Source organism: Gigantopelta aegis, chromosome 3 (genome assembly GCF_016097555.1).
Source record: "Gigantopelta aegis isolate Gae_Host chromosome 3, Gae_host_genome, whole genome shotgun sequence".
In the NCBI taxonomy this organism is placed as follows: domain Eukaryota; kingdom Metazoa; phylum Mollusca; class Gastropoda; order Neomphalida; family Peltospiridae; genus Gigantopelta; species Gigantopelta aegis.
In genome coordinates this window covers 50,844,764-50,867,882 of record NC_054701.1, presented here as the reverse complement: position 1 = coordinate 50,867,882, position 23,119 = coordinate 50,844,764, and the positions used below count along the sequence as shown (strand labels likewise).

The window sequence follows — 23,119 nt, the reverse complement described above, 5'->3', positions numbered from 1 at the left end:
TCACTCAGTTACTAAATTACTATTTATTTTGTGGTGATAAAAAGTATTTAGTATATGCATAAACATTAGACACACTGCAAAATTGTGCATCATGTTAGAAGTATTTATTTTTTTAATATTACAGAGTATTTAATTTATTGACACCAGAAACAAATATGGTCGAGTCGTTTTTGTTAGTTGCAGATTGTGTATATAAATATAATATGAATAATATGAATATTAATACGTGTGGCATATTACAACAGTATTAATGAAAATGTGAAGAAAACGAAATACTCTTTCATATATCGGGTTAACAGTGAAGCGGGAAATAAAATGAGAAACAAACTTAACGGTAAGAAAGAAGAAAGAAAGGAAGGAAGGAAAGAAAGAAATAATGAGTTTAAAGATCTGGTTTTGAAACAGAAAAATGGTAAATTTAGTATTGTAATATATACCCTTCGAATAATATGTCATATCTTCTTTCAAAGAATCTGGGTCAAGATGGTTATATATTGGTCATATTCTTTGAACTAACAATTTTTTTAAATTATATATTTTTAGTTTGTGTTTTATCTTTAAGGATATTTAAAAGAGCGTATAGTAATGTTAAGTCCCAGTTTCTCCATTTTACTTCTCTCTATATATAATATTAAAGTTTAATAATGAGCCAGTTGACAAATATCGTTATGCACGTTTTTATCTATGTATGATTCCAAAAAAGAGTGTTTATCAATTTCTTTCTATATAACTAATAAAACTCTGTGTATACTAAGAGAAAAAAGTAAAGTAACTCTTCGTATGGTAGATCAAACTCCAGTCACAAAAGTGTGTTTAAATGACAAAAACATAATATGGAATTGAATGTCGGTTATGTGAAAATGAATGTCGGTAATGTGAAATTGAATGTCGGCAATGTGAAATTGAATGTCGGTAATGTGAAAATGAATGTCGGTAATGTGAAATTGAATGTCGGCAATGTGAAATTGAATGTCGGCAATGTGAAATTGAATGTCGGTCGAAGGATTAACTTCCTGCTATTGGATGGGGGTTTTGCTTGTAGGCACTCTTTGTATTGGTGCGACCCCGTATTTGTTTCCATCGGTAGATTTTACTCTATAAAGAAAAGTGTTTGTTGTTATTTGATTTTTGATTCTATATTGGTTTTGGTGTAAATGTGAGAACACCTAATTGTTTAGTATTTATCATTTCTTTTATACTACATCTGTAATTAAATGACCTTATAATGAAATAATCAGTATCATTCCAAAAAGGTTTTATAAAACATTGCTGTAAAGCCATCGAAACCAGGACTTTAGTCAGTTTTCATGTTTTAAAGAAAAGCTAAAGCTTCAGAATAACTAATTACACCGTGTAGTTCCTGTGCTTTGTCATTACTCACTTTATTAAATTAATACGTCTTATATTCTCAATAAGTCGTCATTACTCACTTTATTAAATTAATACGTCTTATATTCTCAATAAGTCGTCATTACGCTGGGTATTTCGTTTTGAGTATAAATATTGTTAGTAGATTTTAATTATGTTTAATTGTGGTCTACACATTATTATTATTATTATTATTATTATTATTATTATTTATTATTTATTTATTTATTTATTTTTATTTATTTATTTTTTTAGTTATTATTATTATTACTATTAGTATAATCACGTTGTTTTAATAATGTTTTGTTATCTATAAATAACTATTTTGTGTTGGATTTTTTTTTTTTTTTTTTTTTTTGTATATGTTTGTTTGCAGTATATGTTGATTTTAAAATTATATTTCTGAGGCTGTTTTTGGTATTGAGTTTAACGTTTCCATTATGTTATTAGATCAGGATACTGTTGTTTTAGTTGTTTGTTATATGAAGAGGAAACTGTTCCTTTTCTCGTTCCTTGCGCCTTTATTATTGTCTAAATATTTAACAATATTTTATGTGAAATGTTTCTACAGGAAAGTCCCTTTGCTGGCGTGGTATTGGCGTTCCGTCGTCTACATTGCTGGGCGATCCAGATGGGGTTGTTAAACATTTATTTGCATAGACTACACATGGTTTAAAAACAAACAAAATACAAACAAACAAACATATAAAACTAAACAAAGAAACAAAGTAGCCTCACCTTGTTTAATGTCGACGAGTGGGGGATGGGGGGGGGGGTAAACACCGCGTATTATGCCGTTATGAATATTTAGAACACTACATGAGTGGTCGTTAAGATACAATTACATTCTTATCCTACTAATGCGTTGAAAATGTTATCTAGTGAACCAAAGCGAGTCGGATGTATGTTTTAAAACAACGAGGTATGAAATAAATGGCACTCATCGCATATGAGTGTAGCATTTTTTTTTTTAATTTTCTTATCCTTAAAAACCTAGCTTTTATATGTGTAAAAATTGATTATTTTTTTTAAATACAAATACGTGGGGTGCTTTTATTTCAAGTAAGATATTTACGGCGCTTATCAGTTAATTAATCATCCGACACATGCTTACATCCTATGAAGATTCAAACACGTATGTCTTGGGCACATACTTCGAATTTGTCGGGAATGTGTCAAGAAGTGAGATGGTGTGCATAAAAAGGTTATACAAGTCAAGAAGTGGGGTGTTGTGCATAGAAAGGTTATATAAGTCAAGAAGTGGGAAGGTGTGCATAGAAAGGCTATATAAGTCAAGAAGTGGGGTGTTGTGCATAGAAAGGTTATGAATTTTGCAACTTTAATTACAAAAACAATAATAGTAAAATAAAATTTAAAAAAAGACATATATAAGGCAATATATTCGATTATAAATTTAAAATTAAAATTAAAAAGTAATTTGTCTGCGTCAGACCTAAATATGAAAAACATTAGTAAAAAAAACCCACAGTAACAACAACACACTGTAGTTGATTAACCACACTTAGCTTTTGCATCTTATAACAAAGTATCTTCATTATCAGGTCAGGTCAGAGGGTTTACGTGCACATTCAGACCAAGCTGTTGTAGCGCACGCCTGCCGTGGGCACAAGTGCCGACCACGGCCGGCTCCGTTCAGGACAGGAAAGGGTCAATATCCTCTGCTAACTCTTATAAACATTCCTAAGAGCCACATTTTCTCATTCCTCGTTCTTCGTACGTCACAAGCTCATTTTCTAATCCTGACCAGCTTTGCTCAGACAACCGTCACCTAATCCCACCACCTTTACCGTGTGTGTTTTTACCTTGTTTATACACAAAAACCGTTTGAGTATTAAAATTATTTTGTCAGCTTTATTTTGTGCGCTGTAAAGTTTGGTTTTGATTTCTATGGTTCTAGTGACGTTTTCGTTCGTGTAATTTGCATATATTTGTTTGAACAAATTAAATTGTATATATGCACTGCGTTTTGTTGTTGGTTGTGAAGTACAATAGATTGGGTGATTGTCTGTACAGACTATAAATAGCAGAGGGCCAAAAAGCCAGAAACACGATATAAGTGTACAAAGAAGCAGGAAGGAAATGTTTTATTTCACGATACACTCAACACATTTTACTTACGGTTATATGGCGTCGGACATATGGTTAAGGACCACACAGATATTGTGAGAGGAAAAGAAAGAAAGAAGTGTTTTATTTGACGATACACTCAACACATTTTACTTACGGTTATATGGCGTCGGACATATGGTTAAGGACCACACAGATATTGTGAGAGGAAAATAAAGAAAGAAGTGTTTTATTTGACGACACACTCAACACATTTTACTTACGGTTATATGGCGTCGGACATATGGTTAAGGACCACACAGATATTGTGAGAGGAAAAGAAAGAAAGAAGTGTTTTATTTGACGATACACTCAACACATTTTACTTACGGTTATATGGCGTCGGACATATGGTTAAGGACCACACAGATATTGTGAGAGGAAAAGAAAGAAAGAAGTGTTTTATTTGACGATACACTCAACACATTTTACTTACGGTTATATGGCGTCGGACATATGGTTAAGGACCACACAGATATTGTGAGAGGAAAAGAAAGAAAGAAGTGTTTTATTTGACGATACACTCAACACATTTTACTTACGGTTATATGGCGTCGGACATATCGTTAAGGACCAAACAGATATTGTGAGAGGAAAAGAAAGAAAGAAGTGTTTTATTTAACGACGCACTCAACACATTTTACTTACGGTTATATGGCGTCGGACATATGGTTAAGGACCACACAGATATTGTGAGAGGAAAAGAAAGAAAGAAGTGTTTTATTTAACGACGCACTCAACACATTTTACTTACGGTTATATGGCGTCGGACATATGGTTAAGGACCACACAGATATTGTGAGAGGAAAAGAAAGAAAGAAGTGTTTTATTTGACGATACACTCAACACATTTTACTTACGGTTATATGGCGTCGGACATATGGTTAAGGACCACACAGATATTGTGAGAGGAAAAGAAAGAAAGAAGTGTTTTATTTGACGATACACTCAACACATTTTACTTACGGTTATATGGCGTCGGACATATGGTTAAGGACCACACAGATATTGTGAGAGGAAAAGAAAGAAAGAAGTGTTTTATTTGACGATACACTCAACACATTTTACTTACGGTTATATGGCGTCGGACATATGGTTAAGGACCACACAGATATTGTGAGAGGAAAAGAAAGAAAGAAGTGTTTTATTTGACGATACACTCAACACATTTTACTTACGGTTATATGGCGTCGGACATATGGTTAAGGACCACACAGATATTGTGAGAGGAAAAGAAAGAAAGAAGTGATCGATGGCCTGCCACGACGCCACCGAGGCCGGTTTGTGAGTGGAAACGTTGTGAAGCACTGGCTGGAATGAGAAATAGCCTAATGGACCCACCGACGGAGATCGATCCTAGATCGATCGCGCATCAGGCGAGCGGCTGTTTATATATAAATAATGAAACAAGATGATTGCTGCATCAAATAACCTACTGTTTTTCCGTTTAGCAATCTGTAACATGCACATTCCTGTAAATCCCCGTCGGTGGGCCCATTAGGCTATTTCTCAGGCAAGCTAGAGCACCAAGACTGGTATATCAAAAACTGTGGTATGTGTTATCTTATCTGTGGGATGGTACATATAAAAGATTCCTTGCTACTAATGGAAAACATGTAGGACAGCACATACCATAGTGTTTAATACACAACGAGTTGATTGCTGGGTGTAACGGGCAGGGTGTGTCTTGTCACTGAAATGGCATGGGGCTTCTTCGACTAGCCAAACATAGGCGAGCGCCCTTCCTCTTGCATGGGTTAACAGCACTTTCCGTGCCCTGTTGATGCTAGTCTGGTTAAAACACAGAAAGCTGTATAATCACCGTATGTTTTGCCTCCCCAGTGATCCAGCATGTTTTCTTGCTCCTATCAATGAACAGAAACATTTCGTCACAGCAGCCAAAGGAAACGGGACAATAAAAAAACACCTGTGAGGTCCAAGACTTTAAGACATCACGTGCGCATCCAGATATCGAAAGGTATATCCAGTGTCAAAAGCAACCCATAGCTATAAAACATCTTCAGTTTCTCAGATGTTGCTGTCATGGCCAAAACCAAGACAACTGTCCATTGTTGTATTTGGATCTTAGAATGTCCTTCACTGACAACATCTACATTTCACTGACAATGTAATAATGCCTGGAACAGTTTTCCTTCAAGAAAGTTTCTGTTGTTCTCTGGATTTATTATGAATAGTGGTCATTTGAAAAAAAACAAATATTCATCTTGAAACGTTTTGAGAAACAAGCCATTCCTTGTCGAATCTAAATAGGTATTTACAGATTTGAAATAATCATAAAATTCATCAAATGAAGGACTCGTCATCACTTTTAATGATTTTAAAAAGTGATTTGGGATCCTCTGTTATGGCTTTATTTGCGGGGTGGTTTTTTTTTCAGTTTTAGTTTTATGACCAGCGCTGTGGACTTTAATAGTATGTTTGTAATTTCAGCGCTATTTACTTTAATAGTATGTTTGTAATTTGAGCGCTATGGACTTTAGTTGTATGTTTGTAATTTCGGCTTGCTTCTTTTAACTCATATTCACTAGTATTGCTCTTTTCTAAGTGATGTCTTTGGAGAAAGGACGGGCGAAAGATCTTCCCCTGGAAAACAAAACTACTAAAACTAAATAAAGAAAAAAAAGCTTTAAAAAGCCTGGTTTGAATCCCAACTGTGCGTCAGTCACTACATGCTCTACGTGTGCTCTATGATAAAAATTCGCTGATTAGATATGGATATAAAAAGCTTTGCTAGATTACTAAGAAAAAATATACCCCTGAAATTATTTCCAGCCCGTTTCCTTTTTTCAAATATGGGTACTATAGCCGTGTCTTTCGAATAATTGTGCTAGGATAAACTCCCGAATCTAAAATGATACTAAACTATTTTATTTATAAAGCCAGTTTGTGGACATAATTTTTTCTTCTTTTAAACTTTTTATAATTAAGAAATTCGTTGAAAATATTGTCAATTTCAGGAGATTTTCCCATTTTTATTGCATTAATGACTATGATGACTTGTTTCTCCGAAATTACACAATCCAACTCCTCAAATATTGCGGCGTACTGAGTTGTGTCCTTTGTATTAGACGATTTATTCGGGTCTGCCTCAGATATACTCTTCAAAAAAAAAAGAAACGTGACATTGATTTTCAAAGCTTAATAAAAAATATTTTAAAAACCTGGTAGACATGATACAAGCAACCAAAAATCAAGACGCCGTGGGAAGGGGATTACTCTGTACATGTCCGAAACAGTATTTCTGGGAATCAACCTGAAACATGTACACAGGCATATGTGTTACATAGGGGTGGGCAAAATGTCAGTATCGGTTATGGAATGTTCTGCAACTCATGCTGCAGTGCCGTAAGAAGTTGCGGAAGTGTCTGGGGCGGTGGATTCCTCCGGCGTAGACGCTGATCCAGTGCATCCCATAGATGTTCTATTGGGTTTTTAAATCCGGCGAACGGGCAGGCCAAGGTAATGTCTGGATGTTGTGGCACTGCAGAAACTCCTAACACGTGCAACATGTGGTCTGGCATTGTCATGCTAAAATATTCCACCGTTGATGTTCATGTGCGGAATGACGTGATGCTGCAGGATCTCGTCTCGATATCTGATGCCCGTCAGTGCACCTGCCACATGCACAAGAGCCGTCCTACGACCATGATGGATTCCTATCCGCCCCATGACACTGCCACCATCAAAACGGTCGACTTGTTGGACGCAGTTTGGAGCATAACGTTCTCTTCGACGTCTATAGACACGTATGCGTCCATCAGCACGTGACAGGAGAAAACGAGACTCATCTTAGTCGATTTCGAACTGTCTGGTCAGAAATTCTGCGTAGTCCAGAGATTTGTGTGGGTGTGGTTGTTATTGTTGTGGTTCGATTTCGAAGATAACACACCCGGATGTATCGATCTTCAGCGGCGGTGTTACTCTTGGACGACCTGACCTTGGCTTGTCATTAACACTTTGAGTGGTGTTGTACCGTGCCCGTAAAGCAGAGATGGTCTGTCTGGAGACGCCAAAGTGCTTTGCCACAGCTTGTTAAGTTGTCCCTGCTTATTGCGTTGATCTGACGTCAATTTTGGCATTATTGCGGTACCTACAGTGTCGTTATGCGGTCTGTGAGAATCATTTTTAAAAATGAACATCAACATCAAAACTCACAGCTGTTTACTTTTTTGGATTAAAGCATCTATAAAACATTTATGGTTTATAACACCAAGAATGATACACCAGACTACTCGGGTTTCAATTGAATAATGTTGAAACACTTAAAACAATCCGCTTGTAGACATACAAAAATGTATGTACAATTTGCAACATTGCATAGCTACTTCAAAAACAATAAAATGAAATGTCTTTTATATTTGACATGCAATTTGTTTAGAATATAGTGGCCGTTCGTTTATCTCTGTCTGCCAGAAGAATAGTTCTGAACGACAAAACCGTTATCATGATCAAAATAGTATCTCCGCACAAGGCACAGTCGAAAGGGAAATGTTGGCACGGTCGTGGTTGTTTCCATGAATTGCTATCAGGTGCTTCGTCTACAGCAGGACTACTGCTCCCCAGACACTATATCATCTGCAGCATGACTACCGCTCCCCAGACACTACATCGTCTACAGCAGGACTACCGCTCCCAAGACATTACATCGTCTACAGCAGGACTACCGCTCTCAAGACACTACATCATCTGCAGCAGGACTACCGCTCCCAAGACACTACGTCGTCTACAGCAGGACTACCGCTCCCAAGACACTACATCGTCTACAGCAGGACTACCGCTCCTAAGACACTACATCGTCTACAACATGACTACCACACCCCAGACACTATATCGTCTACAGCAGGACTACCGCTACCAAGACACTACATCGTCTACAGCAGGACTACCGCTCCCCAGACACTACATCGTCTACAGCAGGACTACCGCTCCCAAGACATTACATCGTCTACAGCAGGACTACCGCTCCCAAGACACTACATCGTCTGCAGCAGGACTACCGCTCCCCAGACACTACATCGTCTACAGCAGGACTACCGCTCCGCAGACACTACATCGTCTACAGCAGGACTACCGCTCCCCAGACACTACATCATTTGCAGCAGGACTACCGCTCCCAAGACACTACGTCGTCTACAGCAGGACTACCGCTCCCAAAACATTACATCGTCTACAGCAGGACTACCGCTCCCAAGACACTACATCATCTACAGCAGGACTATCGCTCCCCAGACACTACATCGTCTACAGCAGGACTACCGCTCCCCAGACACTACATCGTCTACAGAAGGACTACCGCTCCCAAGACAGTACATCGTCTACAGCAGGACTACCGCTCCCAAGACACTACATCATCTGCAGCAGGACTACCGCTCCCCAGACACTAGATCGTCTACAGCAGGACTACCGCTCCCCAGACACTACATCGTCTACAGCAGGACTACCGCTCCCAAGACACTACGTCGTCTACAGCAGGACTACCGCTCCCAAGACACTACATCGTCTACAGCAGGACTACCGCTCCCAAGACACTATAACGTCTACTACATGACTACCACTCCCCAGACACTACGTTGTCTACAGCAGGACTGCCTTTCCACACACAAGACAGTTTACGGCAGGACTACCGCTCCCCAGACACTACATCGTCTACAGCAGTACTACCGCTCCCCAGACACTACATCGTCTACAGCAGGACTACCGCTCCCAAGACACTACAACGTCTACTACATGACTACCACTCCGTAGACACTACATCGTCTACAGCATGATTACCGCTCCCCAAAATCTTAGTCTACAGCAGGACTACAGCTCCCCATACACTGCATCGTCTACAGCAGGACTACCGCTCCCAGACACTACATCCTAACACCGTTTGTAGGAAGACTCACACCCATGACTGGTTTGACCAATGTAATTCCAAGTAACTGAATCAGCTGAAAACGATATCAAATGCATTACTATATGTTTTAAATAAATAAATAAAATAAATAAATAAATAAATAAATAAAAGACCCTTCCAGATTCTGAAACTGAAAACAGACATCGTCATAATCGTTTGACGTCACATCATTATTGTATGCATCACGTGTGGCACAAAGACTGTAAATGGGTTCCAGCACGGTCTGGTGGCTGCGTTAGACCAAGGCTAAATATAGGTGCAGCATGGAAGACCGGATGTGGAGCCATCTTCCGGACACGGCTCTCATCGAGGTCTACCTGTGTCTCCCGGACAGGTGGAGGGTGAACATGGCACTGACATGCCACAACTGGAACCGAGTCTTTTCGTGCCCCTGTCTGTGGAGAACTCGATACATGGAGCTCGGTGGGTATAGGGCCAAATCCGCCGGAGAAAGAGCATGCAAGTTCGCCGACAAACATGGAACCCACCTTAGGTACCTGTTCTTATCCTGCAGCCATCCTTCCCCTGAGACTTGCAGATTAATGACAGCGACCATTGAGGAATTCTTTTGAAGATTCATCACTGCAGGCTAATTCGGTTTGAACTTGAGAGGCTAAATTTAGACAGGTTCTGGAAGTTTGAAAACTTGAAAGGGAGAGTAGTAAACAGTTTCACGCGATTTTTTCGCGACCAGAGAAATATGCAGCACTTTGATATGGGAGACGCCCACTTTTCGCTTATGAATGGGTGCCGGGTGCTGGAGGCTATTGGAAGCGCATCCGGTAAAACGATGAAAGTGCTCGGTTTGGTAGACTTTTTCAACTCGAGGTTGGCCATGTTTCAAGTGAAGCGATTTAGAATTGTCTTCTCCAAATTCACCAATCTTTCGCACCTGGCACTGAAGTATAGCTGCTTATCGGGTGACATTTTGGACTGCATGGTTAAAAATCTTCAAGGAAAATTGAAGAATATCAGTATTATGGTAAAGAGAGAGAGAGATTGAGAGAGAGAGAGAGAGAGAGAGAGAGAGAGAGAGAGAGAGAGAGAGAGAGAGAGAGAGAGAGAGAGAGAGAGAGAGAGAGAGAGAGAGAAGGGGCGGGACAGGGGTGGGTTGGAGAGAATAATACATAAAGAGATCCACACTGTAGGGAAGTAGGGACAGACATATAGACATAAGCAGATAGAGAAAAACAATGTGGTTCTTGTCAGTCCAGTCTAGGCTTTGAGCCTGTGAAAGATCTACAACTACTATCGTCGACTGAGCACGCTGCATCCGTTTGTTTGAGGGTGAAGTGGCATTGGGCTTTATTCGTCATATTCCGGCAGTCCGTCATGCTAACCCTCTGTCCAAATGCTGATAAACCTTCGAAATCAAATATTATAGTACACACTTACTGGTTATTGGTTAAACCGAGTGCTCGACTGTGATAACCATCTGGAAGGAAGGAAATGTTTTATTTAACGACGCACTCAACACATTTTATTTACGGTTATATGGCGTCGGACATATGGTTAAGGATCACACAGATATTGAGATATAGGAAATTCGCTGTCGCCACTTCATGGGCTACTCTTTTCGATTAGAAGCAAGGATCTTTTACAGGCACCATCCCATAGACAGAATAGCACATGCCACGGCCTTTGATGTACCAGTCGTGGTGCACTGGCTGGAGCGAGAAATTAACCATCTGGATGCATATCTCTGTAAGTTGAAATCAGACAAATGAAAAATCTCCTTTTGATTATTTGACTGGCTCCTCGTACATTATTTAGTTACGTTATAATTAGGCTATTTCATGTCTCTGCTAATTAAGTTCGAATAGAAAGTAGGGGTGGGGTGGGGTGGGTGTTGTGGGGGCTTTAGAATAATAATTTTAAAAATACAAATCCAACAGTAAACATGAGTAAATCTTGTTACTGAATTAGTATATAATGTAATGTGATATTACCTATATATTTAGGTAAACAAAACTGATCCACATTATCATCAAATTTCATCAGTCACTTGGAAAGACTTAAAATTAGTATGTCCTGAACTATGCCTGCACATTTGGTTTGAGAGTATCGGCTCGTCATCGGATATCAACCGGGTCCTCGTGCCGGAAGCTCCTGTTCGTGAACTGCGCTGGTGGACTGGATACGACGACAACGCTGATTGGCAGCTCAATGACACTATTAGCCACATCGCAGCTCATCATAAACAAATAGGTATTGTGAAAACTACAACTAAATACATATTTCATATAATAATAATTCCATTTTATAATTACTGTTTTGTAATAGGCGTCTGGACAGGCCCGTAGCCAGCCATATTTGCGGGGAGGTGCGTTGAGATATTGGGTGGAACTAAATTTAGATTTATACGGGCGCGAGAGGTCTAGGGGGGTCTAAATTCAGGCAAAACTAAGCCTACCCCCCCCCCCCCCCCCCCACACACACGTGAAAAATTGGAGCCCGTACGCCTGTGAGGGGCTGTATGATGAGTATAATATTATCGTTAACAGACAGTGTGTTTATATTTTGGTATTGGGCATAGCTTTCGTTTTCTATTTGGTGTATTGAGGGGCATCGGAATCGCTTTTTGTGAGTATTTAAGTCAGTTGCTCCTCCTTGATTGTTAATTCAACAAGGGTATTGCAATCGAATTCCACTAATGACTTTATTCGAGACGGAATAAAATGTATGACATGTTAAATATATTTACGGTACCGATACCAATCACATGCCAGACACGGTTTGAGTTGAAAACGCATTCGGCAGTGTCATCTGTTAAATAAATTCATCTCTAAACGACATTCAATATAAAAATCATTTCGTCCAACGCAACAAAGTCAATAGTCATATTTAACTGACATTTATTTATTTTTTGGGTGATCGTAGTTGATCAAGATATTTCGTAAACGTAGTTATTTTATTGACCAGTTATATTATACCTTTTTTCTTTTTCGTAAGAAAAGCGTCTATCGTTTGGCAACTCTTGGCTGCACGTTTTTTGCTTCGTTGTCTTTGCTCAGGTCTCCCATAATAGTCGTAGTTTGTGAGTCGACAAAATAGCGCGCCACAATTACTTACACGATAGACTGGTTCTCAATTGAATATACCCATAACGACGCCTTGCAATATCATTCGTGTAACATGTATCATTTTAGGCCAAAAAATATACGGAAATTTCCGAAATTAATATTTGAGCTTCTACAGAGAAGAGTCAAATAATATCACAGTGCGGTCTTTCAATAATGGTTTCGAATAAACTAGCATTTAATACAGCCATCTGTTAGGGTAAACGTTAAAATACTTATAATAGGAAATAAAAAACATTATACAATTCTTGCGGGGGGGGGGGGGGGGCGTTCGCTGGATTGGTTAAAATGTTATCACGTGATCTAAAAAGAACAACGTTCATTATTCCATGAACGTGAAAACTGCACTTTAGGATAGACAGGATAGCTCATACTACGGCGTTTGATATACCAGTCGTGATGCACTGGCTGGAACAAAAATAGCCCAATGGGCCTACTGACGGGGATCGATCCCAGACCGCTGTACCATTTGGCGAAATCCCGCCCCTCTGCACGTGTGAGGATATTGTGTGCGTGCGCACGTCTGTGTATGTTTCTATGTGCGTATGTCTGTCTGTGGCTGTATGTATCTGTGGATGTCTGCGTGTGTATGTCAGTCGAGCTTAAAACGAGGTATTTGCGTCGCAGGATCGAACCACTTCGGTGAATCCATTCAACTGATTGGGTTTTCTCTTGTTCCAACCAGTGCACCAAAACTGGTCAAAGGCTGTGGTATGTGTTTTCCTGTCTGTGGGAAAGTGCATATGAAAGATCCCGTGCTGCTAATGGAAAAATGTAGCGGGTTTCCTCTGAAGACTACGAGTCAGAATTACCAAATGTTTGACATCCAATAGCCGATGATTAATGAATGAGTGTCACGGGGATCCTATAATACCCGTAACTGAATGGAACACGATTATCCAAATATCTCTCCTAACTGTATATCTATTAGATCTCTCTGTAACAGGCAGTTATACCCGCGTGGCTCGTCTAGGTATGACCAGAGATAAGATCTTATATAAAGTATGTATTATTATAGCACGTTTAGTTCACTAGAAAAAACAACAAAAACACGATACACTTTGGAATCTGTATTAACCTACGCTGACAAATGTACTGCCGCAGTAGTTAATTAACAACAACAACCCAGAACTGATCACTTTATTAGTTAATCTCTAGGTGTCTAGTTTACACAATATGCTAATCACTTCACCGTGACACAACACCCACGCGTGTGATAATCGAGAAACGCTTCCAGGGGAACTTAATTAATAAAGGAATTACAACTATATTCCTAACTGGTTAATTTTTAATTAACCCTTACTACTCATTCAGTAACGTGTGATAATTGAGAAACGCTGCCAGGGGAACTTAATTAATAAAGGAATTACAACTCTATTCCTAACTGGTTAATTTTTTATTAACCCTTAACTACTCATTCAGTAACCTTGTAATACAGAATTAATACTGGTACCTATCACAATAAAGACAATAACCTACAGTTTACCTAGGTCCTCTAGGATGACTGGTTAAGCTTTATATATATATTAGAACAGTGAGCCTACAGTTTACTGCGTCAGATTACCGGCAGCACCGTCTAAATAATATTGGTATAATACAGTATTAAAATATTTAAAGTCACATCAATCACATCAAGGTTATACACAGAGCAGAAATAAAATATTTACCAGTCCGGACGGACAACGATCCCCTGGAGCCTTGCTTTTGTTTCTCCCCGATATCTCTAACACCCTAGCTATTTATTATAAAAACCCAGGCTGGTCCGGAGACAGCACGCGGAACCGAATCTTATGATGTGTATATTTCCACAGTGACCAAGCGGTATTTTTTTTCTTACAAGCCTAGACTGGTCGTCGCCTAGTTCGCCAGCAATACCCCGAACGTACCGAACTAGCGGAGGTATTACGTAACTACTGGCCACATGGCCTCCGCACCTGGGCTGGGTGTGTATTAGGCACAGCTCGACCACGGTCGCGCGGAGGTATTACGTAACAAAGTGCCAACCTGGGCTTAAGTGCATATTGGAACTGCACACGGCCCTCTAAAACAATTAATATCGCATGTTCCGTCACAATGAGCTTTAGAGGTGTCGTTAAACAAAACAAACTTCATTGCCCTCCTGTCCAGCGTCACTTTTTTTTACTTGCATTTGCTATTTGATCTATGGGCCTAACATTTGTACAGAATGTGTCAAATATTCACATAGTAATGGGTGTGAAATATAATAGTCCACACACTTATACTAAGTGGTAGGTGAGGTCCGGTGCTCTCGGGGTGGGGGGTGAGGTCCGGTGCTCTCGGGGTGGGTGGTAGGTCAGGTCCGGTGCTCTCGGGGTGGGTGGTAGGTCAAGTCCGGTGCTCTCGGGATGGGTGGTAGGTCAAGTCCGGTGCTTTCGGGATGGGTGGTAGGTCAAGTCCTGTGCTCTCGGGATGGGTGGTAGGTAAAGTCCGGTGCTCTCGGGGTGAGTGGTGCTCTCGGGGTGGGTGGTAGATGAGGTCCGGTGCTCTCGGGGTGGGTGGTAGATGAGGTCCGGTGCTCTCGGGATGGGTGGTAGATGAGGTTCGGTGCTCTCGGGGTGGGTGGTAGATGAGGTCCGGTGCTCTCGGGATGGGTGGTAGGTGGGGTTCGGAGCTCTCGGGGTGGGTGGTAGGTGAGGTCCGGTGCTCTCTGGGTGGGTGGTAGGTCAAGTCCGGTGCTCTCAGGATGGGTGGGTGGTAAAGTCCGGTGCTCTCGGGGTGGGTGGTAGATGAGGTCCGGTGCTCTCGGGATGGGTGGTAGGTGGGGTTCGGTGCTCTCGGGGTGGGTGGTAGGTGAGGTCCGGTGCTCTCTGGGTGGGTGGTAGGTCAAGTTCGGTGCTCTCAGGATGGGTGGGTGGTAAAGTCCGGTACTCTCGGGATGGGTGGTAGGTCAAGTCCGGTGCTCTCGGGGTGAGTGGTGCTCTCGGGGTGGGTGGTAGATGAGGTCCGGTGCTCTCGGGGTGGGTGGTATGTGGGTCCGGTGCTCTCGGGGTGGGTGGTAGGTGAGGTCCTGTGCTCTCGGGGTGGGTGATAGGTGGGGTCCGGTGCTCTCGGGATGGGTGGTAGGTAAAGTCCGGTGCTCTCGGGGTGGGTGGTAGATGAGGTCCGGTGCTCACGGGGTGGGTGGTAGATGAGGTCCGGTGCTCTCGGGGTGGGTGGTAGATGAGGTCCGGTGCTCTCGGGATGGGTGGTAGGTGGGGTTCGGTGCTCTCGGGGTGGGTGGTAGGTGAGGTCCGGTGCTCTAGGGGTGGGTGGTAGATGAGGTCCGGTGCTCTCGGGGTGGGTGGTAGATGAGGTCCGGTGCTCTCGGGATGGGTGGTAGGTGGGGTTCGGTGCTCTCGGGGTGGGTGGTAGGTGAGGTCCGGTGCTCTCGGGGTGGGTGGTAGGTCAAGTCCTGTGCTCTCGGGATGGGTGGTAGGTCAAGTCCGGTGCTCTCGGGATGGGTGGTAGGTAAAGTCCGGTGCTCTCGGGGTGAGTGGTGCTCTCGGGGTGGGTGGTAGATGAGGTCCGGTGCTCTCGGGGTGGGTGATAGATGAGGCCCGGTGCTCTCGGGATGGGTGGTAGGTCAAGTCCGGTGCTCTCGTGATGGGTGGTAGGTAAAGTCCGGTGCTCTCGGGATGGATGGTAGGTAAAGTCCGGTTCTCTCGGGGTGGGTGGTAGGTGGGGTTCGGTGCTCTCGGGGTGGGTGGTAGGTGAGGTCCGGTGCTCTCGGATGGGTGGTAGGTGAGGTCCGGTGTTCTCGGGATGGGTGGTAGGTCAAGTCCGGTGCTCTCGGGGTGAGTGGTGCTCTCGGGGTGGGTGGTAGATGAGGTCCGGTGCTCACGGGGTGGGTGGTAGGTGAGGTCCGGTGCTTTCGGGGTGGGTGGTAGGTGAGGCCCGGTGCACTCGGGATGGGTGGTTCTCTCTGGGTGGTGGTAGGTGAGGCCCGGTGCTCTCGGGGTGGGTGATAGGTGAGGTCCGGTGCTCTCTGGGTGGTGGTAGGTGAGGCCCGGTGCTCTCAGGGTGGGTGGTAGGTGAGGTCCGGTGCTCTCTGGGTGGTGGTAGGTGAGGTCCGGTGCTCTCTGGGTGGTGGTAGGTGAGGCCCGGTGCTCTCTGGGTGGTGGTAGGTGAAGCCCGGTGCTCTCAGGGTGGGTGGTAGGTGAGGTCCGGTGCTCTCTGGGTGGTGGTAGGTGAGGTCCGGTGCTCTCTGGGTGGTGGTAGGTGAGGTCCGGTGCTATCTGGGTGGGTGTAAGGTAAGGTCCGGTGCTCTCTGGGTGGTGGTAGGTGAGGTCCGGTGCTCTCTGGGTGGTGGTAGGTGAGGTCCGGTGCTCTCTGGGTGGTGGTAGGTAAGGTCCGGTTCTCTGTTGGTGGGTGGTAGGTGAGTCCCGGTGCTCTCAGGGTGGGTGGTAGGTGAGGCCCGGTGCTCTCTGGGTGGTGGTAGGTGAGGTCCGGTGCTCTCTGGGTGGTGGTAGGTGAGGTCCGGTGCTATCTGGGTGGGTGTAAGGTAAGGTCCGGTGCTCTCTGGGTGGTGGTAGGTGAGGTCCGGTGCTCTCTGGGTGGTGGTAGGTGAGGTCCGGTGCTCTCTGGGTGGTGGTAGGTAAGGTCCGGTTCTCTGTTGGTGGGTGGTAGGTGAGTCCCGGTGCTCTCAGGGTGGGTGGTAGGTGAGGCCCGGTGCTCTCTGGGTGGGTGGTAGGTGAGGCCCGGTGCTCTCAGGGTGGGTGGTAGGTGAGGCCCGGTGCTCTCTGGGTGGGTGGTAGGTGAGGCCTGGTGCTCTCTGGGTGGGTGGTAGGTGAGGTCCGGTGCTCTCTGGGTGGTGGTAGGTAACGTCCGGTGCTCTCAGGGTGGGTGGTAGGTGAGGTCCGGTGCTCTCTTGGTGGTGGTAGGTGAGGTCCGGTGCTCTCTGGGTGGTGGTAGGTGAGGTCCGGTGCTCTCTGGGTGGGTGGTAGGTGAGGCCCGGTGCTCTCAGGGTGGGTGGTAGGTGAGGCCCGGTGCTCTCTGGGTGGGTGGTAGGTGAGGCCCGGTGCTCTCAGGGTGGGTGGTAGGTGAGGCCCGGTGCTCTCTGGGTGGGTGGTAGGTGAGGCCTGGTGCTCTCTGGGTGGGTGGTAGGTGAGGTCCGGTGCTCTCTGGGTGGTGGTAGGTAACGTCCGGTGCTCTCAGGGTGGGTGGTAGGTGAGGTCCGGTGCTCTCTTGGTGGTGGTAGGTGAGGTCCGGTGCTCTCTGGGTGGTGGTAGGTGAGGTCCGGTGCTCTCTGGGTGGGTGGTAGGTGAGGCCCGGTGCTCTCAGGGTGGGTGGTAGGTGAGGCCCGGTGCTCTCTGGGTGGTGGTAGGTGAGGCCCGGTGCTCTCTGGGTGGGTGGTAGGTGAGTCCCGGTGCTCTCAGAATGGGTGGTAGGTGAGGCCCGGTGCTCTCAGGGTGGGTGGTAGGTGAGGCCTGGTGCTCTCAGGGTGGTGGTAGGTGAGGCTCGGTGCTCTCAGGGTGGGTGGTAGGTGAGGCCCGGTGCACTCGGGGTGGCTGGTGCTCCCAGGGTGGGTGGTAGGCGAGGTCTGGTGCTCTCGGGATGGGTGGTAGGTGAGGTCCGGTGCACTCGGGGTGGATGGTGCTCCCAGGGCGGGTGATAGGTGAGGTCCGGTGCTCTCGGGGTGGGTGGTAGGTGAGGTCCGAGCTACAGAAATAACCGAAACCCTCTGGAAGTTCATTAGCAATTTCTGTATGCGTTCAGATGTCTTCTAAACTCGTTTTTATTTAGGTAGGTACATAACAAAGAAAGGTAACACTCTTTGGTGGTTGCAACAATAGTCCTTTTGTGCCAAAGATATTAGCCAATCGTCCATTCTACTTGAGGTGACAGCCCTACCACACCACACCACATCACACCCAAACTTTCTGATCCTGTGAGCTGAGATCGCACCAGACACAACAGCCTGTAAAACAATTGGTTTGTAAGCGTTACAAGTGCAGTCATTTCTTGCTGGTACGTTCAGTTGTGCTATCGATGGAGTAGGACCAGTTGGTTTGTATGCGTTACAAGTGCAGTCTTTTCTTACTGGTACGTTCAGTTGTGCTATCGATGGAGTAGGACCAGTTGGTTTGTATGCGTTACAAGTGCAGTCTTTTCTTACTGGTACGTTCAGTTGTGCTATCGATGGAATGAATGAATGAATGAATGAATGAATGAATGAATGAATGAATGAATGTTTAACGATACCCCAGCACGAAAAATACATCGGCTATTGGGTGTCAAACTATGGTAATGCAAATAAATAAAGTGATGATCAACATCAATATAAAAATTCAAGACTTAAACAAAAACAGTGTAAAGAACTGCAAAAATACAAATATCACAGAATTTTACGGATACTGAATTTAACTCAAAACTTCAATTTTGTGCTGTATTGGCCATTCTCAAAGAGAATGTTACACCCCTGCACCACAGTGAGGTTACAGCACACACAAGGGTGCTATCGATGGAGTTGGACCAATTGGTTTGTAAGCGTTACAAGTGCAGTCTTTTCTTACTGGTACTTTCAGTTGTGCTATCGCTGGAGTTGGACAACATACACGAAGCCGTTGCTGACAGTCTTGTAACCATGGTAACCAGCTGTAAAGCTCTCCGACATCTGTATATCAACGCCGTCCTGACCGTGGATACCATTGATGATATTTGTATGCTTCAAATAGAGCGTAAAGTGGGTGAGTATCTACGAGCACAACAAAGTTAAAGTTTGTTTTGTTTAACGATACAACTAGAGCACATTGATTTATTAATCATCGGCTATTGGATGCCAAACATTTGGTAATTTTGACATAATCATAGAGAGAAAACCCGCTAGTAGCAAGGGATCTTTTATATGCACCATCCGACAGACAGGATAACACATACCACGGCATTTGATATACCAGCCGTGGTGAACTGACTGGAACGAGAAATGGCCCAATGAGCCCACCGACGGGGATCGATCCCAAACCGACCGCGCATCAAGCGAGTGCTTTACTACTGGCCTACGTCCCGACCCATGAGTATAAGTAATACACAGACAATACCTCTATTTTCAGTAACTACCACAGACTATTTAACAATGGAACATGATCATTTTGAACATTCGTGGGTGTATGAACCACTAGAACTGTATGTAAAGTGCTTCAGTGGTTCATACTTCCATAAACTTCAAACTGACATATTATTAAATAATAATCGGAAATTTTGTTTTAGGAAATTAATGCACGGCAAAACGGGAAGTCGGTGTTTTCCGTCAGTAGCCGATTGATAAAATTCTTACAATTTTACCAAAAGCTACTTTTTAAAACTACGTCTGTATGTTCTTTGAAAAAAAAAAAACAATAACATTTATTGATTCAACGTTAACAGATAACGCAGTTATATCGATTAATTCATATGAAAAACAGCTGAAACGATCTGTTAATCATGGTCGAAAACAGTTAAAAACTGAGGTTGATGCTGTTATGAAAGTTCGTTTTTAAATCGCATCATATCATTTGGACCAAGCCAGGCATTTATGACGGTAGAATACACTCGTTTGTTTTTCATATTGGGTTTTCACTGTGGGGGTTTTTTTATGCGTGTGTCTCTGTGTGTTTTAAAGGGGGGGGGGGGGGGGGGGGGATAGGGTATTTGCTGGCTTTGTTGTTGTTGTTGTTTACCACGTTCTTTATTTTTGGATTTATTTTTCAGATTTAGAGACTTTGCATTTAACGACCTGTGGTTTGTCGGAGATAGAGTGCGTTGAGTTGATGCATGTCACGGAGAAACACCTGCCCACAATGCAACAACGGGGACTTAACTTTAAAATCGTTTCTGATTATTATGCAGAAACAACAGTATAATTGTATCTATTTTTCAGAAATATAAAAAAAATGTATCTAATGTATATTCTGTGTGAAATATTAAACAGATCTGCATCTGTGTTTGTGCAACTGACAAAAATGCTTAAAGCAACTGTACTGACGTACTCAATTATGTATACTTTTTATTTACTTGTGTCTTTTAATATAATAGGCCTAATACTTACATACTTACTGTTTATTTATTGCACAGCGTATAACAATACGCACACTTTAGAAAATTATTGCACTACTTATAAATACAAATTAATGTTTACTTACGTCACTTTATGTCATTTTGTCTTTTTTACGTTATATGGTAATTCGAACATTTCTCTACACGTGGTATGCATGTACATTACCTATATGACTGTAACACGACATACTTGTTTATACATAACTATTATTTAATTATGTCACAACAGTATATATATAGTCTTTCATTGTGTATAATTAACAATTATTTACCTCATAGGACATATACTGATACATGTGCGTATAATTTTATTTACTATGTTTTTATTTTACTTTTCTTTATTTAATCTTTTTATAACTTAATCATGCACAAATAAGAATGTATAAAGACATCAAATATACAAAAGTAATCAATGTTAACAGCCTCCACTGAGGTGGTGACGTAAATAATAAGTTTATCATCAATAATGCAGAAGGCAACATGTAGCCATCTATGCATAGGCATTCGAATATTTGATACATGTCTGCAAGAAAACTAGTACGTTTCATATTTAAATTTAATTTGAATATTATAATGGTAAACTTGGGTGAATCAATTGTTAAGATAAATTTTAAAAGAACAAATAAATATGTATAATGTATTTGTATTAAATAAATGCGATATGAAATTTTAAAAGAAACAAAAAATTGTTCGAATCAAGTTTCAACAAAAGGTATTCACTAGTTAATACTTTTTCTGAACTATTTTTCAAACAGCTAATACCGAAATGTATTCCTTAAATAAATTGTGACATACCGACCAGATTTGTAAAAATGCATTATATTCCCATCTGGAAAGGGCTACACGTTTTGTAATATTATAGTACATTTCTAATTCATCTTGGATCCATCCCATACTTGGTAGTATAACTGAATTAATCGGACCATTGTTATTTGTTCTAAAACTCGAAATTAAAAGAAGATTTTTAAAATTGTAAAATATATTATTATGAGTGCTTTTTATGGATCCATTCTTTTAGCCCTTTCTAAATGAGTTTAACTTATAAAATACCAAATAACTGGATTAACGTTGATATTTCAAGTTCACAGAAAGAAAAAAGCGGTGACTCAATATACCCGATGGTATATATAAAAAAATATTATCGACTGAAAACAGTACAAGTCTACCTTGAATAGAGGCCTGCCTTGAATTGTAGTGGGGTGGAATGAAGTTATGCATGAATACGGTTGGAAGGGGCATGACACAACCCATTGGTAAAGCGCTCGCCTGGTGCGCGGTCGGTCTGGGATTGATCCCCGTCGGTGGACCCATTGAGCTATTTCTCGTGCCAGCCAGTGCACGCACCACGAATGGTATATCAAAGGCGGTATTGTGTGCTATCATGTCTGTGGGTTGGTGCATATAAAAGACTATATGTTAAAATTACCAAATGTTTGACATTCTTGTAGCCGATTATTAATACATCAGTGTGCTCTAGCGGTGTCGTTAAACAAAACAAACCTTAACTTAGAAATTTAGCCTTGAATAGTGGACGGGTCTCGGAGCATCGCGAAATAAAAATAGAAGCGTATTTTTGAAAGACATGTTGATCCAAGCAAGACAAATATAATAATGCTTACTGCATTTTCAGTTTGCCTTTAAAAATTTACAATTGTTATAAGGAAAATTGGGATTTTTTAGTTCTGTTTTGAATTGTTTTATTTTATGTATCTTACAGTACCGTTTTGCAGTAATTTAGAAAATTAATATTATTACACAAAATATTTCATATGTATAACATTTATCATTATAATCTATTATGTCAATTGTGTACTGATACCAGCTTCATTATTTATTTTGATATCATTGTACCAAATAAATTGAGATTTAACTCATTGTCAACACCGAGTTTGTTTTTACAGTTCAAGTTGAAAGTTATACATAGCACCCCTTCCTATAATGTTCCGGTTAAGAACTTAGTTGCTGACGGATTTCTTCCAGAAATGTGTATTAGTGGTTACTATGTGGAAAATGTGTTGACAGGTAACTCGTAAATGATCGATGTAAAGGTATCTAACGTCAAACATAGGATTATTGTTGCAAGTATTAGAGCGGGAATCTTTGACTACCATTTGGTAGGACATATGCATATTGTCCAGTTTTTTATATACGTTATCCGTCTTGCTCAAAGATGATGCCGTAGCCTACAAGATTTGGTTTCATCGGTCGCCGTTTCAAAATTGAGAGAAACGTTTCGTTGAAGAAGTTGAGAAATACTAATCGCCTTCGGTAGTGTAGTGGTTAAGCCATCGGACTTAACGCTGGTTAGATACTACACTAACCACTAACTCACTATCTTAGACAGTCCAGATAGCTTCAACTTTAATTGGATATAAGCATGAAAATGAATATGAATGAAAAATGAATGAATGAATGAATGAATGAATGAATGAATAAATGAATGAAAAAATAAATAAATACTATAATCTCATCATTCTGCAACACAGTTCTATAGCCGATAGATCGGTAAGTTTAGTGTTGGAGTATCGTTGAAAGATCATTAATCTGTTCTCCCTTTTTGATGCAAAATACTAAATAAATAAATAAAATAATA

At 42.1% G+C, this 23,119-nt stretch overlaps 1 protein-coding gene and 1 pseudogene across 1 annotated transcript in view; both read left to right on the top strand.

Moving 5' to 3' along the window:
* The window catches only part of LOC121368196 (F-box only protein 39-like), a 12,602-nt gene extending 10,973 nt beyond the window's left edge, over window positions 1-1,629 (top strand). The window contains exon 4 of the mRNA XM_041492826.1: window positions 1-1,629. This exon is cut by the window's left edge and continues 164 nt beyond it. The gene's annotated coding sequence lies outside the window, so the exon portion shown is untranslated.
* A 7,972-nt stretch (window positions 1,630-9,601) lies between these two features.
* Window positions 9,602-21,898, top strand: LOC121368194 (annotated as a pseudogene).
* The last annotated feature ends 1,221 nt before the right edge of the window (window positions 21,899-23,119 follow it).